The sequence below is a fragment of the Dryobates pubescens genome, chromosome 1, assembly GCF_014839835.1.
Source record: "Dryobates pubescens isolate bDryPub1 chromosome 1, bDryPub1.pri, whole genome shotgun sequence".
Taxonomy (NCBI): Eukaryota; Metazoa; Chordata; class Aves; order Piciformes; family Picidae; genus Dryobates; species Dryobates pubescens.
In genome coordinates, this window is record NC_071612.1 from 6,340,499 (window position 1) to 6,359,225 (window position 18,727).

At 41.3% G+C, this 18,727-nt stretch overlaps 1 protein-coding gene across 1 annotated transcript in view; it reads left to right on the forward strand.

The window, feature by feature from the left end:
- PTPRG (protein tyrosine phosphatase receptor type G) overlaps positions 1 to 18,727 on the forward strand; it is a 429,887-nt gene that overhangs the window by 97,198 nt on the left and 313,962 nt on the right. The gene's annotated exons all lie outside the window — the stretch shown is intronic.

An 18,727-nucleotide genomic window follows, 5' to 3' on the forward strand; every position in this document is an offset into this window, starting at 1 on the left:
CAGGATTTGCCTTATTAGTCTCCTCCTTCTCTGTCGGCTTTAAGCATCCATATATACATCCAGAAGGCTTTAAGCATCCATATATACATCCAGATTTAAAACAAAATAAATAGGAATTTTGCAATTATTTCTTTGTGCTTGGAATTTTTTTGTGGTAGTGCACAATGATGAAAATGAGACCTGTCAGGGCAGCATCACACCAGGATATGGAATGCTGAGAGGGTAGGATACTGGAAGGGTGTTTTATTGTTTGTCCTGCTGCTCTTTTAAGTCTTACAGAAAAACTGATGTGTCTGCACAATTTTGAAATGTCACAAATCAAAACATACTTCAAAATGATGTGGTTGATGTATGGTTTGACAGTTGGTTCAGGGCTAGAAAATTCCAGGACTGTATCTGAAGTTGTTAAAAAACTCAGCAACTTCAAATCACATTAATAGCTATGTTGACTCCGTGGAGAAAATACCTAATATCTAGACAGTTTTTATGAAGAGTTCAAGCATCATGAGGAACTTGTGCATGACTTTTTTGGAAGACCTCAGATGCATTTCAAACACTTGGTGCTTGTCCAAGAGGAATATTATCCAGGCCTAGTTTTAGGTGAAGGGAAAAATACTACTTCTAGGAAGTCTGAATACTGATACCAGATAAACAGGCAAATGTTAATTTTTGACTGCCACCTCCTCTCTTATACAGTTCATACATTTCATTGGAAAAGAATGGTTACAGGTAAGCTTAGGGTTTTTCCATGAATACAAAAAAGCACCAGATGTTGCGAGTTTTCTCTGTTAGATGTCAAAACAGAAGCTATCTCATTTGCAAATGAGGTTATGCTAGGAAAATAGATCTGAAAGTTTCAGTAATGTAGGACAAATGATGACTTTTTGTTAAACTTTGAACTTACCAGATGGACAAACATTGCCACAAGAGATATTTCCGCACCTCAGCTTTAAATGACTTTTTTTTTGTCATTTTAAAGCCACTATTCCTAAAGGATAGGAGTAAGTAAATATAGGAAAAAATTGTATGTTGGAATGAATGGCCTGGTCCTGTCTGCTCTCTTGAGTAAAATCTTAAAGTGTCACTTGCCAGCCTTTATTTTGTTTCTGTTACTTAAAATCATATTTGGGATATTCACTGCAAGTAGCTAACTAAAAATACTTTAGGAAGGATAAAGCACTGATGGAATTATTCTGTTGTTGAATCTGTCAAAATTCTTTGCTTGAGTTACTGGACTTTCTGTTTATCGTTTTTCTAATTAAGAATATATGAGGGGAACAAAACCCAAAGTAAATAGCACCTACAGTTCTCAAAACAAGCAAACAAAGCAACAAAACCCATCCCCCCCCTACCAGTTTATGCACAGACAGTTTTCTTAATGCTAGTTTTGTGATGATGTTGTTCTTTCTTTGAGTGATATCACTGGTCTGCCTCACCAAAAAAGCTTTTACCACCCACGAATCCTTTTAGATTTGTGTCAAAGTAAAATGTATTGACCTGAGGTGTAGTTATGCCTTTTGAGGTTTTTGCATCCTTTTGTCTTTTGATAAATCTTTTGCTTCTATTAGGGAAATGGCCCATCTGTTTTTCAGAGAACAGATAGGAATTTCTGAGCTGTCAATCACATGGCATTCTACCTGATTAGCGCTATCTAATTAGAGCCTTTTTGTCCCTATTGCTGATAGGAGTAAATTAAGAGATTAAAAAGGTGGAAATTATATATTTACTAGCACTTTCCAAGAAACCAGATAAAATATCATTTCTTCATGATGCTTTGTCAGGCTACTGTTTAAACAGGGTGACTTGAAATGTCATTCCAGAGGAATGCCCTTTGGAAACAGGTATTTAGCTGCAGAATCTCAGTCTTTGCCAAGGTTTCATGACATGCAATCCAGGTGTCAGCAAGCAGCCTAGGTACTGCAGGGCCCAGTTGTATGAACTGGGTGGAGATCGGGTGTGCTCTTGAGCAATGGTGTGGTCTCTGCCTGCAAGGAAGAGCATCTGTGATTTGCTAAACCCCACATAGGGTGCCTGGGAGCAAGAGGGACAGGGACATGTGCTAAGTATGAATGCTGAGATGAAGACAATGATTTGGGTTGTGTCTGAGAGGAAAAAAGTAAAGGCAAGTGTAGAGACTTGGGAAAGACATGTTTATTTCTAATGGGATTTTCTGGGCTTGATGCTATGTCCTGCAGCAGTCTCAGTATTGCCAGCACCTCCTTGAGAAAGGGAGGAAATTAAAGATGAGCGATTAGGTGAGGAAAGGAGCCCATGCTCTGCGAGATGTGGAATGTTTCTACAGGCTGCTGCTTTCTTATGGCTTTTCTATGTAGAAGCTCTCTCTTTCCTCCCCTCACTTGATTCCATCCAACTCCATGTGAGATTTTTCTGCTGGCTCAGCCTCTCTTACCTAATGCCTTCCGTCCATATTTTCACACTGAGGGGACCAGTGGTGATGAAAATGCCTAGCTTCTGTGTTTAGGTTGAAGATGGAAATAAATGGTGGGTGGCAGAGCCCAGATGCCAGACAGATGTTTGCTTCTGGCTGGGCACAGTGAGGACAGATGATCATGCTATCCGTTCTTTTCTCCTTGCTTCCTCATTCCCCAGAATATTTCCCGTGAACCCCAAGCAGGGCTTGGTTAAGCAGTTTATGTGCTAACAATGTTTGTCCTGCGGGTAGGGTTTTAGACATGACTAGGAAGTTTACATGAAATGAGCCTACAGAGAGTGGAAACTTTACTCTGCAGTAAGCAATTAGCCTATGTCAATGGTTTCCAAGCTCTTTTATAGACATTATCTGGTAGACTGCTTCCCTTCCCTATCCTCTAATGGTTAGGCTAGATCCCCTCCAGTTAGTTGTACAACATCTGCTGGCCCAGCCCCAGCAATTATGGGCAGGGAAGAAGTTATGCTTGCCTGTGCACTTGGTGAATCTGAAGCTTATTCTGAGGGACCTTGCCAACTGCAGTAAATAAGACCAGGACACATTCTGCCAGCTGTCAGTGGACAGCCATCCGTTGATCTCCAATACTGACCAGCATGCCCATGTCTAGGCTGGGCCTTTTTTAGACTAAACCATGGCTTTATATTGATTTCAATTGAGCTATACTAATTATAGCAGTTGAGGCCTCTCTACATTTATGGTAGTATCAGCATGCTTGCAGAGCTTGTGTAGTTTTGAGCCTGTGTTGTGTAATAAATAAATCCTGAGGTGGGGGGCAGAGGTCTAAAAGCAGCCAGCCAGTTGTGGTTTTCCTGCCTGAAGGTGGAAAAAGGGCACAGTTGTACTGTAGAGCTGTCAAGTTTTTGTCTTCCACAAGGTATATCTGTCCTATACTGTGCTTTTAGAGTAATTTGTTCTTAGTCCATAGGAAACCCTTCTGCTGCTCCATGCTCTTGCAGAGGGTGAACGGTCCAGGAGCTGGTACGAACTCCAGAGATCAGGAATTGTTCTAGTTTCATGAGTGATTTATGGCATTACCATGTACCGCCTGGTAATTTACTCCTCTTGGGCACAAGAGTTTAGAGAGGTTAAACTTCAATTATTGATCACGGCTGAGACAACCCTTGGGTCTGTAACATTGCTATAAGGCACCTATGTATCTAAATGACCCTGTGTCCTCTGCTCATAGTGCATGTGCCCTGGACAAAGCCTCAGAGCTGACAATACAGAGCTCTTGTTTCACTGTCTGATTGTAAAGGAGAGGATTTTTCAGCCTTATAAAATAAGCCTGTTGTCTACAGACACAATTCTGACTGTAACATTTATTCCAGTTCAGAAATAAAACTCTCAAAAATAAAGACTAGATAATTAAATGAAGAAGGCCTATTTTAAATGGCTTCTGTCAAAAAGACAGAAAGAAACACAATCAGCCTTTCAGAAGAAACTTCGTTAAGTCTGTGCTAGCAGCTCTTTAAACCAAATTCAGAAGCAAGCAAACACTGAAAACAGAAGACTATCTTGTCTTAAAATAGGAACTGCAAGACTCAACAGAGACTGAGATCTCCTAGATGTTCTTTTTAGGATTTTTCAGGAAGCTGAAACTACTTTTCTTTGGGGATTTCTCTGGGGGTGTGTATTTGTGTATATTTTGGCAAAGTGTTTATTCCATGGTGGTGTCTTATGGTTTGCCAAACACTTCCGAAATGGTGACTGGCCGCGTTACTTGCAGTGTAGAAGGAATGTGGAATAGACACAGCAGAGTCAAAGCAAAGTGGGTGTGGATGCTGAATGTGCTTCAGCACAATCTATTTCACAGTAATCTTCTCTGTTATGTTGACCACCAAATGGACAAATTTGAAAGTATGTCTAGCACATCCTTAGAACGGCCACAGAACTCGGTAGTTGTCATATATCTGTAATACTAACAGAGAGCTGAGGTGCCTTCTCAGATAGTTGAGGTGTGGAAATACTTCTGTAAATACATAAACTGTTTAAAAAGGAAACAAAACCCCAAACCTACAACAAAAGAAAACTTGAAAGACATTCTACAGAAATATGCAATCTACCAGATCCAGGGCTTTCTGACTGGCCCTCTCTTGTGTAATGTATGCTGCTTCACAGAGCATAATACTCCGGATATTGAAAGATGCCTCTTAATGTCAAGTGTTGCATCTGTCAGTGCTGAGAACACTTTGCTGGTGACATGAGCAGACCCTTATTTTGCCTTGCAATAGGCTGAAAAGTGATTAGTGAGAGGGCCAAGTTTTTAGGAGGAGATTATGGTATGACGTGCTGGCACAGATGTTTGTATCTTAAGTGCTAGTTGGTCTGAACAGCCCATACCCACCCTTCTGAGAAACTACTGTGCAAAATCTGTGACAGTTCCCCGTGAGATTGTGGAAACCCAAAAGTGGCTGTAGGGAAATATTGCTCCTTACTGTATTACTCAAATCAGGAAACTCCTCTTGGAGTCTTCATATTTAAGATGGAATGGCTAATTATTGCCAGTATTAACATGTGATCAATGGCTATGTAATGGGAGGTTACACAGCCTTGGAGCAAGATGTAGGCAGCTGTGCTTTAGTCACTGGAGTTTCCCAGCTGAGCTGTGGAGCTGGTGGTGCTGATGTACCTTGCTCTCTTGATGGCTGTTCTGCTGATCAGTCTGTGCTGCAGGCTGCCTAGTTCAAAGAATACTCTTAAGTAATCAAACCCATTTGGGCTTCTTAGAGAACAAAAAAGCAGGTACTGTATGGGTTCTTTTTACTTGTTTATATAACTACATCTTTGTAAACAGAAGCCTATGTAGTAAATGCATAGTGTTGTTTTCTCTCTTTAATCTTATGGTGTATTCAAGGTATCTCTTTGCCCCTTTGATCTATCATTTTCTGTGCGAAATTATTAGTACTGCTCATAATACTTCTGTTCTTTATGCATGTCTTTACTGATGCACTTTCTGTCTAAAATGTTGGGTCCTTTCTCTCCAAGATTCTGTGCAACTATGACGAACATTAGGAGAAGTTAATAGAGGAAAAAAATAAGCTTCAGAAGAGTGAGGATGACCCTGTGAGAGGGGAAAAGTGTCCATTAAGAACAAGAACTGTAGACATCCTGTCATGCTAGTGGACACTAGTGTGTGAATGCTTTGTCCTGCAACACTTAGGCAGTTATTGCTGTCCTTTGAGGTGCTATTAGTTAAAATATAACTAGTGGTGAATATAAGAATTGAATGTTCTTCTGAAAAGCAATTGCTGGCATTAAAACAGGAAAGATCAGTAAAGGTTATTTCCTGAAAGAATAGCAAATGGCGTTAACTGTGATGAAATGTAACTTGGTGATGTCCTTTGTAAATGTGTGAATTTCTCTCTCTCTGCTTAGATTGTTCTCATTAAATAAGCTGCTAATGTGAATTGGACAGGAAATAAGCAGCGCATAGTAAGGAAAGCATCAAGACTTATTGAACTGAGAGGTAACTAATGGCCTATTTGCCATGGTCAGTATTTCACTCTTTCTATCCCTCAGAATAATAAATCCTGATATTGACCAAAACTCTGGCATACCATGTGCACAGTTATCATTCCACTGTAAGAGTGCTCATCTCCATTAAGTCCGGGATGGCCAAAATGAGCAGGTTCTGGCTCTTTCCCTTCCTCATGCTTCTAAACTAATATTATAAAGTGGAACTAAGCTGAGAGAAGTATGAAAGATACTCCCATATCTGATCAGTGAACTGTGGTTTGAATGTTTTATCTGTGTTCATCAGAGATGAATGGAAGTCTTTACTGAACCCTGCTGAAACCAGCTGTGATGCATTCTTTTCTGTGTGCAATCTTAGAGTAACAGTTGTTCCAGAAATCAATGCTACACTTTCAGATGAGAAACATTGAAAACCATAAATTGAGAGTTTGCCGTTACTGTCCAAGCATGAACCCTGAATTTTTCTTAATGTGCATAGCTTGAGCAAGTTGTATACTGCTCTGTGTTTTCTCAAATAAACAGGAAATACCATCTGTGTATCTTGATTGTTTATACTCTGACGGTACTGGGTCATGAGATTCATGTCCATGAGCTAGGCACTGTACAAATGTGCACTAGACATACACTTGTCTGCAGAATCCATCTCGAAATGTGTGCTTACTAGGAAGATGTCAAGGAGAATGTGTTTTATCTTTTTGTAGCTATTCTGCATTGTGAAATATAAATACAAAATACTGTCCTGTGGGGTTTGTTATGAGAACGAAGAAATAAGTTTTCAAGTTCTTATCCCTGAGAACAGGATATATCTTCCTAACCAGAAGCTAGCATAAATAAGGAATTCACAATCACATGTCTCTGAGTATTTAACATTAGCAGTCGTCTAAGGAGAGCCAGCCTTGCCAGAAGCAGTCCAAGTAGTCTGTGTCATTTTTACTAAGCCATTTTGCTGGGGAGCACGGCTCTGATTGAGAGTCTTGTCATTTACTTTGTTTATCTATTGGCAAGTTTCTAAGTAATCTACTAAGAAAACCTCAGATAGTAATTTAGTTTCTACTTAGACACAGACATGATTTCCTTATTGAATACCATTAATACTGCTTACTCTCTCTTCTTGCCACCCTTTCTTGCGTGCCACGCTTACAGTTCATTCCAGCTACTGTCATAGTCAATCGTGGTATCCAGTCCATAATGAAACGGTTGACTGAATTTTTATGCGATGAACACAGTTGTGGTGAAGTTGCTTTCCCTCCCCCTCTTTTTCTTTTCTTTTTTTTTTTTTCCTTTTTAAATTTTATTTTTAGCAAGTTTCTTTCTGGAAGTTGGTGGATTTTCATGACTAATACATGAAAGCAAATCTGATTTTTGAATGCTCTGAATTTGTTTTTCTTCACAGTTTGCGAGTAGATAGATCATTGGCACATGAACAATTTTGAAATGCAAAGAAGCAGATATTTCTTCAACTTTCTTTCATGAAGTTTTCCCCCTATCACAGCACAAAAGTATAAAGTAACTGCAACAGATGCTAGATGAAATCTTTAGAGCTTCAGATACAGTTGTTCCAATACTACATCAAAGTATTTTCACTTTGTGCTGCTGTAATCACAGTGCTGGCTATCTATGCTGAAATGAGAAGGCACAGAGAGTGACTATTGCTGGGGAGGGGGAACCTCTCACTTTAAATGTACTGTGCTTTTTGTTGCATTTATTTTCAGTGGGAACACTGGGACGTTTGTAGAAATCCTCTAGAATGGCAACAACCAGGGCACTGTTTCATAAAACTGAAAGTGTGCTGAAATGCAGCAAAAAGTTGTCAATTTAGCTGATTTCTAGGCACTGAAATAGGAACTAGTATAAAACATTTCAAGCTCTTTAGACGTCAAAACGTGTGAATCGCCTATATTTTAAACATACAAAAGAAAGATGGACTATTTGGGTAGCAGCTGTGATGCAGGCTCAGCAAATGGACTGGAGAATACACAGAAGGTTGGAATCTGCTGTTGCCTTGAGGTTCTTGAATGATTGCAGTAATACATTGAACTTCCAATCTTGATTTCTTATGGAACCGAATGCATAGAGGAGAATAACAATGGGGACAAAAGTATGCAAACAGCAAGGATATGGCAGTGAGAAACAAAGCAAACAGGGAAGCTCTGAATTGCCTTGTAGTGTGTGGTCTAAAAAAAAAAAAAAAAGTAGCTTGGCACAAACATTATTGCAATAGTCCAAGCATGAAATAATCAAGGAATGAATCAGAATTCTAGTTGCAGAATATAAGTGGAGCCTTTGTACGAAAGGGCTGAGCAAGGCCAGTTCTGCAGTTGATGTAGGATTATTTCTATTATTTTTGCAGTGTCAGATGGTTGTTTTGTGTTGTTCCAGTCACTGTTCAGAAGATAATCTTCACTTCAGTATCTCTGCTTCAGGAATTGCCCCATCTCTCCCTTTCCCAGAAAGAGTCTCTGTCTTGCAGAAAATGTAGCACTGAAGACTTGTAGTTTTTAATTAGGATCCTTGAAAAAGCAGTCCTTGTCTTCGAGAGTACATCTGCCAGCTGGGTTCCCTTGTGAAGGAAAGAGTGAGTAGAAGTGCTGCGGTGGGCTGCTGGCAGGGCATTCCCATCCGGTGCCTTGTCAGCTGCAGCGAAGCAGTCTGGTGGGTAGAGGTGCCATGTATTTCTTCTGTGTTGAGTGTCACATGCCTATGAGGGAAAGGTAGAATTTATAATAGTCTCATCTTTGTATGTTTGAGGTGTCCTTTGGCACTGCAGCGTAAGTGCTTAGCAGTTACAGAAATTCTAATTCTTAAGAATATCTCTGAGGTAGATATCTTGACATAGTGGGGAGTGAAGGACAAGCTGGTGGAAGTAACTTCTTTGGTACACCCCTATGGCCTTCTGATTTGGAAATTCAGCCCAGGTCCCAGTGCTGTGCACTGTTTATGAGGCCATACATCCAACCTTACCTTACCTTACCTTACTTAGGCTGGAGGTTAGGAGGAAGTTTTACACAGAGAGAGTGATTGCCCATTGGAATGGGCTGCCCGAGGAGGTGGTGGGGTCACCGTCGCTGGGGGTGTTCAGGGCGAGGCTTGACAGGATGCTTGGTTGTATGGTTTAGTTGATTGGGTAGTGTTGGATGATAGGTTGGACACGATGATCTCGAAGGTCTCTTCCAACCTGGTTAATTCTATTCTATTCTATTCTAAATGATGACTGAAGAGATCTTGTTTACCTTAGAGACAGCCACTTCTTGAGGGAGACCATGTCAGTAGCACAGGTGTTGTGAAGCTCCTGAGATAACAGGAGGCCTTCCTGGAGGTGATCCACCTATGGAACTAAGTTCTTCCTTCAGCAGCAAGCTGAACTTCTCCCTATGCTGACTGCTTTGAAGCTCTTGATCTGTTTGGTGTTTGCAGATTTTTTCCCATGGGGCTGGGACAATGTTGGGCTTGAGACATTCTTTTCCTATTCAGTGAACTGAACACTTGCTCTGAATTGCAAAGCTTTTTTATTAAAGACTGCATGTGCCCAAAGAGTTGGATGGGCACACTTTTAATCATCAAATTAAATAAATATGAAATCCTGCAATGGAGTGCAGAGCTGTGCATATAAATTACATCTTTAAACAGCACTTGAATGATTTTCTGGAAATGTTTTTAACTCTCCCCTGAACTCTTAGGGGTCATCTGAGTAGCCTTCCTATCTGGGGGAGGCTCTTGGCACCGGAATGATTTATTGAAGAGTTATGTTGCTGTGTGATATAAAAGTAATGTCAAGCCTTACTGGGGACCTGAGTATCAAGCTTCTGTTTTTTGTAGAGCTGGGAAAGCAAGTGGGTTTAATTCAATTGAACCCTGAATTAATGTTTTCTAAGTATGTATTCCCGCCCACTGCCGTCTCTTAACACTACACAGTTGTGAGGTGAGTGGGATTGTGGTTGATAATGTTTTCAGGACAGTTAGTGAGATGACTAATCTCATTCACGAAGAATTAGGAGCCCTATGTCCCTGTTGAAGAGATTTGAATATTGTACTTTGAGCTGACAACTGTAGTAAGGACTGGTGGGCATCACTGACTCAGAATCCTTACAGTTAAACCTTAGTAGGGTGAGATACCTTTGAGACACAGCTACTCTAAAAATACTGAAGTGAACTGATTTGACCAGCAAGCAGCTCTTCAACCAAAGAAGTGTTTGTTACCATCTACCACGAGCATTAGACCCTCTATCTTTCTCCATCTCAGAGAAAATCCTGTCTGCTTTCTTCCAAACAGTTTAACATAAGCCAGTGTGTTCTACCCAGAGGAAGTAAACCCTTTCTCATCTACATTTCCCTTTGAATGCAGTCTTACTTCATGCATATTTGCTTCCCACTGCTATAGGATTACAGCCTTGCAGGCATGCGTGCAGATAGACATCTGTCCTACTGTGGCTGCTATAAGGCTAAGGTCGTGTAGTGATCACAATCGTAAAGGCTGGGAGGGCATAGAGAGACTGGGCACTCTGTCTCAGGGTGCCCAAGTGTGCCTAAGCAGAGGGCTGAACCTGGGAGCTCTGAAGATGGCCTTCCCTACGTTTGTTCCCCCCTGAGCCTTGCTGTAATTAGAGCATTCAGGCCAACATCTAAGTTGCACAGCAGCCAGCAAAGCTCAAGAGGAGCTGTTTCACATGGGGTTCATTAGTTTTGACACACTTTTGAGATTTTCTCAATTGTCTTAGTGTATACATTTCCCCAGAAACAAACCAACAAGGAAATGTCCATGCAGTTGAATGCCTGCAGGTGATGAACATTGGCATGTGCACTGCACTTTCTGTTGCTTTTCCTGTACAGAACAGTGAAACAAATGTCTCCTCCCTCCTTCCCAACTTGTAATACTCACAGCTAGAGCTGAGGTGACAAAGGTCCCTTAAATGTTGATCCTGTGTTTTCGCATGGTGCTGGATCAGGACCTCACTGAGGTCAATTGTATGTTCCAAGCTCCAGTATGAACAAACCATTAAGAGTACATGCTCAGAAGGAAGGGTTGAATGTTACTTGATTTGCTTTGTGTTTGAATATATTTCTCAAGCACAGAAGTAAGATTTACCCTGAGGAAACTATGGCAGTGAAGTCATGGAGAGTTTAGATCACTTCATGTTCACTTTTACATGCTGTCTTTTGCTCCCGAGGTGCGGTGGTGTGTCTCACGCTGCTGGGCTCAGGCTGCTGCTGTTGCCTTCTGGCCCTTTGGGGTATGAAAAACCATTTTAAGTGCCAGATGCTAGTCTGTTCCTAACCAGAAGTGACGTGAACCTTCGAGATAGATTCCAACTTGGAAGCTTCTGGGACACTTCAAGTCGTGCTTTTAATTTCTATATTTCTCTTGCTTAAAGACTTGAGACATGTATCTGTATCATACAGTATTGTCATATGCTGATCTTGGAGGAAGGTGATTTGCTATGTGAAGATAAGTTTGCAGAGAGAACTGGATGTGACTTTTGTAAAGGAGGATTAGGTGTATGTGGTTCACTTACTGTTTATATTGCACAAGGGATGCCCAGATGTCTGCAAGACTTAATTGCTCTCAGTGCAAACACAGATAAGTTACCTCTACCTTAAATTTGTACAAGCCACCTGAGAGATGACTTGGTGTTAAATGCGTGAATGGCTGAAGCAGAGTTTAATGAGGTGAGGACTATGAGCTGGAGAAGGTTCAAAGAGCCTTCCCTTTCTCTGCTGTTAAAAAAGCCAGAACTCTGTAGCTCTATAAGCAGCTCAGTGCTTCATATGCTGTAAAAAGTCTCAGGTACCTAAGAAGCTTTGAACTTCTTTCATGGCCTTCAGTAGTGCTCCCTGCCACTGTTGCTCGTGCTGATGTTTGTGCTTCACAGAAGTGGTAGCTATGCTATGGGATCACCCACTCCTCTCAGATCTGGTCAGAGTTAACCAGCAGGTTTGAAAGCCTTGGCAGGGAGGGAAGGTGAATTGGTAGACTAGATGCAATAGAAGGCTCAAATACCTAAGCCTGTTTCTTTAGGAAACTAGGCTAATCCATTGTGGGCCCCTATTCAAAACGACAAGCTCTCAGGAGCAGCTTTTCAGAGGACATTGCCAGTTAAGTCCCTCTTCTGCAAGGAAGTCCCTGCAGTTTCAGCAGGTGGGTTCTTTAGACTGGAGAATGTCTGGCTATTGCAGGTGATCAAAATGTAAGCTGAATTTCTGTCCTGTTGTCCTAAGTGAAGAGTAACTGTTCAGAGGAAACGGCCTAGGCCCCTGCAGCCTTGCTGTTTGAGGCCATCCGTGGACTTGATCACACCTGCCAGTGAAGGTGGTCGGCAGAGAAGCCCTTGGAAGAGCATGTGGTAGCCAGCCATCTGTTTGGCATTAACAGATTAAAATAGGGAAGGTGGTCATGGTGTGGCGCCTGGACTTGCGATTCAACATTGCGTCTCACGGTATCTGTATGAAGCGGAGTGCACAGAATATGATCAACTTTTTCAGCTCTTAGCCTTGAAGTAGTATTGGAAACTTTATTAAAAAAAAGTCACTGCTGGGAAAGTAGTTTTGCTGAGTTATGCTATTTTTGAAAATGCATAATATTCCATGGCTTTTAAGTGATACTGGGCATATTTAACATTCTTTGATGTTAATTTCCTGGCATGTGGACATCTCAACTTATTAAAATAAATAAGTACTTTCAAATTTAATGAAATGATGGAGGAAATGGCCTTTTCCCCCACATCCACGTCCGCTTCGCTGGATAATTTAATGTTTTAAAATGTAAGTTCATATTAAAGTTTAAAATCCAAGTATTAGTTTTTGAAAACCGGTAATAAAAAGGTTTTGCTGCAGGAGAGATGTATGAATTAGTGCTCGTGATAACACGATTAAGGAAGTCTAGCTGGTGATTTCTTCTGTACAAAAGGCTGCCTGCAGATCCTTCCACTAGGACCTACAGTGATGGTCTGACAGTAGGACATCCTGGTTCTTTAGGAAGGATGTTGAGTTGCTGGAGCGTGTCCAGAGAAGGGCAACAAGGTTGGTGAGGGGCTTGGAGCACAAGCCCTGTGAGGAGAGGCTGAGGGAGCTGGGATTGCTTAGCCTGGAGAGGAGGAGACTCAGGGGTGACCTTATTGCTCTCTACAACTAGCTGAAGGGGGGTTGTAGTGAGGCAGAGGTTGGTCTCTTCTCCCAGGCAACCAGTACCAGAACAAGAGGACACAGTCTCAGGCTGCATCAGGGGAGGTTTAGGCTGGAGGTTAGGAGGAAGTTTTACACAGAGAGAGTGACTGCCCACTGGAATGGGCTGCCTGAGGAGGTGGTGGGGTCGCCGTCGCTGGGGGTGTTCAGGGCGAGGCTTGACAGGATGCTTGGTTGCAGGGTTTAGTTGATTGGGTGGTGTTGGATGGTAGGTTGGACATGATGATCTCGAAGGTCTCTTCCAACCTGGTTTATTCTATTCTATTCTAGTGTAACTGTCCCTTTCTTAGGGCTTTACTCTGTAGCCTGCCAGACCTGCTGACTGCCTGTAGTCCTGAGTGAGTGCACATCAGTGGAAAATGTCTCCTGCATTGCTCTCCTTTTCATTTAGCCCCCCATGATTTCCTTTCTCTTGGAGTTTATGCTGTAAGCTTCTTGGGGCAGAGATTGTAATATATGTTGGCTGGCAACAAGACCTTGTATCTTTTCACGTTGGATTTGTATGTTTGCATCTAGTGGGAAGGATTCCTTCATAACTGTAGGTGTTACTGTGTTACTAGTAAGTATAGGAAATGCACTTTGGTCCTCTTTCTGTGCTGAGAGAGGGTAAGAACTCCCTGGAGGATAAGTAATGCTGAATTTAATTGACTGGATATAAATATTTGAGTCCTAAATATTTAATGGAAATCATTGTGTTTGAGTGTAGGGATGTGCAGACCATGAAAGTTTTGCTTTGTCTTGCATTTCTTTTGAAACTGCTTATGTGCTTTCTCGAAGCCAAGGATGGCTTTATTTCATTTCAAGGCAGACTAGAAACTGAAGAACTGATTTTCAGGGAGAAAAATGGTGAGGGACCCAAATGAAAAACCTACTCAGCTGAAGCAGAGGTGACAAAGTTCACTGTGATTATATTGATTTTAAATTACTGTGTGGAGCTGGTATGAGCCCATGTCTAGTCCTGCTCATGATGAGAAGAAAGGAAGAAGGCATGAGTACTTCTCCCCTTGCTTCCAGCTCTTGTTGCCAGAGTGATAACTGAGAGCAGGCTCATCTTCCTAACATTCCTGACATCCAAAGGCAACAGCTTTCAGGCATCCTTGGTAGAGCTGAAAGGGAACAAGAGGCACAGTGACTGAAATGTGGTGGGGTTTGTTTTAGTTTTTAACCTCAGCAGCTTACCCCTGAACCGGAGAAGCATGCAGTGCCCTGTTGCGTGTTAACAGATGCCTCCAGTCTGTGTGTGCTCCCAGCTCTACAAGAGATGACATTAATAGGAAACAGAGCATGTCTGAAGTTTGATGCATTTTTGGTGAAAAGCACTGCAACTGCTTATATCAAAAATTACAACTAAGCTGGAATTAATAGCAATTAGCAGAACCAATTTACTAGAAGTCTTATGGAAAAGTCATTACTGCTTAACATTATGAAGATTGCATTTGTTTCGTTGTCAGTGAGAAAACTTTGCAGTTTTGTAAGAGTTAATGTTTTATTTTAGGCCACTCTTATCTATTTTAGTATCTAGTGTGCCTTTTGGGAACAAGAACTAACAGCAAATAAAGCTAATTGTGACAGAAATGATACATCATTGTAATGAATGCCGTGTGACTGAAAGAGCACAGAAGAATTTCTTTCACCTGCACTAAATTCAGCAAAGATGATGAGAGATGTTGTGTCTCCTTGTTTGGGGTGATGGAGAGAATGCCTGGGGCACTTGGGTGGAAAAGATGCCTATTTCTGTTTCCTACCCATGGTTTTTCAGCAGTCTTGACATAGTGTGCCTGCCTGGGCCTATGCCAAGTAGAGAAGCAGCCTCCAAGTGAGATTTTATTACTACAGTCCTAGATGATTAATTTTGTACCAAATTGTATGGACCTGATTAACCCAGAACACAGCGATAATGCTGTTTTAAAGATCTTTAGTGCATCTATTGCTTCCATTTCCAGTGTGCCGCTTCACAAGGGAAGCATTTGTGTTTTACCATCAAGTCTCAAGGTAGACTATGGGCCATGAAAACCACACTGAGCTCACAGTGACTTCTGCATTTCTTCATTGTGGGAATATCAAAAATATTCTTACCTGTAACACTTTAGTAAAGCCAGAGATTATTTGCCCCTAGCATTGTAAGAGAGAAAAGAAAGCCGTTATATGTCTCTAGACATCCAGAAGCCTGAGAAAGCTGAGACTAGAACTGAAATCAGAGTTTGTAGGTGTGCTTCAACCCTTTCAAGACAGGCTACTTCTGTGTGTCTGATCCACCCAGGGCAGCAGATGCTTTATGTGTTTTTCAATCATTGAGGCTCTGGCTGGACATACCAGGGGCTCCCAGTTCTCCCAGTGTCTATTGATTGAGGCTGCAGAGCAGGCAGGAGGCAGCTTCCTGCCTAGTAGTGTTGGGTCTGTGGAAATGGGAGGAGGTGGGGTGGTTCTGCAGGTAGGAGGGGGTTGCTTTTGTATTCCCAACACATTTAGCTGTTGTATAAGATACTGCAATAGCTTTGGAGTGTTTGTTGAGGTGGTTGATTTTTTTATGTTTGTTTGGGTTTTGTGTGTGTTTATTTTGTTTGGTTGATTGTTTGTTTTGCTTGTTTGGGTTTTTTGCATTTTAAGACTTTGCAAATCTCTGCACCTTAATATGTTTGTCAAAAAGCATGGTTTTGGGTGCTGCTTGGCCCTTAGAAACCCTGTTTGCTAAATCACTCTTGAAGTTTTGCGTAGTTCAGGTCTTCAAAAAAAAAAATAGCAATAAACTCTCCAGTCTTCCTATTGTCCATGGAAAAGCCTTGTACTCTTACCAGCATACTCTGGCTTGTCTGTGGAAAGCAAATACACCCCCTCATATTATTTCTGTGGGTTCATGACTTCTGTGACCCATTGCAGTGGAGTGTTTGCATGAATAAATAATACGGTGCTGACTGAACTTACCCAGTCTGGGAGAGCAGTGATGGTGTGAAGCAGGGAGTACCCATGCAGACACTTTGCTTTTGAAAGTGTTTTTGCCAAGTTTGGAAGAGGGGAAAAAACCATATGTGGGAATCTGTATGTCTGCATCACCTGCATGGCTCCAGCAGAAGGCCTCTGCCCTAATCGCAGGTTTTATGTCCAGCAGAGAAACAGGTCAGACTTCATATGGCCCTCTTGGGCCTTACTGATGTCTTTGAGATGAGGGTGCTTAGCAAAAACCAGCTCAGGTGACCTCCATTTTCCAACACATAGCAATTCTGCTTTCTGCTTCTTCTCAGCCTAGGTCAGACTTCAGCCACAGGTGACCAACTCAGGTCTCATTATCTGTTCTTACCAATCTGCAGTTTCTTTCCTGCCACACATCTTTTTTCTTTGAACATCCCTAGCAGGGCAGAGATCTCCAGCTGGTTACTCTGTTCAGTCTCTCCTGCAAACACTTTTTGGAATAATTTTGCCCTTTGCCCCCAGGACTCACTTTCACAAAAAGATACATTGCTGACTTTTTAGACACTAGATCCCATTATCTTGATGTGAGAACATTGTCTCCCCAAATGAAGGGAAAATTATTTTTAATCAATTGAACTGTAAATGCCATTCATACATGGCTTTAAACCCAAAGTACTGGAAATGATCTGACAATGTCCTGCCCACCAGTGCCTCTGAGAAGTGTTTCTACAGCTAGCAATGTTCATGTAGGCTGACAGGGAAAGCTTCCTTCTTAAACAAAACTGGTTCCAAAGAGTCAGGTTTTGGCTCCCTGGAAGCCTATATTTTTTGCAGCCACCTGTCCTGACTGCTTCCTGGTGTGATTTAAACCCGTGCAGTCTGCCAACGTATGCTGATAGAAATTGTTTTACGGTAGGCTGGGCTGTGGGACCGTGTCAAGATGCGCTCTAGGAGTATTTCACTCCCTCCACAGCGTGGAGGTGGGCAAAAACCCAAACCCTTGAGTCAAAACTCCGCATGGTTCATATGAAGCTGTTAGACTGTAGGTTTAAATTGCACACAGATTGAACTGTCAGAAACTGGGTCCGTGTTCACTTACAAAAAGGACAGATAAAGGAAGAAGCATCTCCCGCAGGCAACTTCTATAAGTGGAATTTTATTACACCCAGACCTCCAGGACAATCAGACAAGGATTTTGATTTATGAGATAACAGTTACCTTTAAAATACTGAAGGGAGGATTGAGGAGAAGGTTACTCTTAGATTAATTAGTGTTGATAGAATTGACAGAGGTATAATGTAACATTGCCACAGCAGATTGAAGTCACTGGGTAGACAGCCAGAGTGAAAGCATGCTTGTTTAGTTCTGTGCTCACCTTATCTCATTTATTGTTGTACAGGTGACTCATGAACAAACCTGTGCGAATGTGGAATGAGGTTTTCAGTGTTTAATGCTCTGATAAAGAACTGAATGTTAAACTTTGTATATAGAAAATGTATTATAAATTAATTGAAATGAAGCTCCTGATTGAAAAGTTTCTCTCCTAATGTTCTGTGATCCTTGTGTGGGAATTTTTTGGCTGGTTGGTTGGGTTGGGTTTTTTTTACTGAATAGGGACATTAAGGAAAAGCCAATTGATGGAAGAGAGGAATATGTATTCCACAGCACTAAAATAGATTGAGAGTTTTGTCTTTAATGGCTTAAGAAGGTGCTTTCGGGACCTTGCGGTATGAATAAATTCTGCAGACTTAAAGCTTTTTGCTCGTTTAATCCAAAACGCTACCAGGATCTCCTATAGAAATTGATAATACAGGGAAAATGTAGGACTTTGTTTTCAGGGACTTGAATTTGGATGAATAAATGCTACTGAAGGGATAATTTAAGAGAAGTCTTGATAGAAATATCCAGTTAGTTGAACGGCTGGTTATCTGTGAGACGACATAATATTTACTCAACACTGGAAGAGTTCTATGAAGAATAAGGTAGAATAAGATTAAACTTTGTGTACTGTGTGTTGTAAGATCCTGGCAGTGTTTCCAAGGCTTTACAGTTTAGGTTTCTGAGAAAATATTGGGAGAAAATGATTAGTGGGAGCATATTATTATGATAATGACAGTGTTTGGGCACCTTGTTAAAAATCCTTGCCCAACAGTCATTTTATTATACTTGGTTTAATTTGATAAGCAAGGCTGGCAGGATGGGGATCTTACATGTTTATGAGTAACGGCAGCTCTCTATCCCTTTTAGTGCATAAATACAAATGAGTTGAAACAAACCGAAAGCTCCCTGGTAAATGGTATGAAGTGTGACCCCTAAACTCCTTTTCATCAGGTACTTCAAGTTTAAAAAACAATGGTAATGAAATCCCCCAGGAAATAATTTTATGAAAATGAAAATTCTATTCTCAGTCCTAGAGATGTCTTGAGTCCTGCATTAATTAGTTAAAGGTGTGAGGATCAGGTGAAGTGCTCATTTGCAATTGCAGGGGGAATTTTATAATGTAAAATATTTATATGCGGCTGAAAAAGTATAAGGGAAAATAACAAGAAACTGAGCGGCTCTGTATCCATCTCTGAGAGGTTTCCAGGTAGTCTGCAAAATATCAGTCCTCAAGCAGTGGTATTTCCTGCTGTCCATATTGTAGTGTTAATTTGGGTGTTCATCACCTTTTCTGAAGCCAATTAATATCAGAGAGAAGCACACACCTAGGAGGACTGTCTA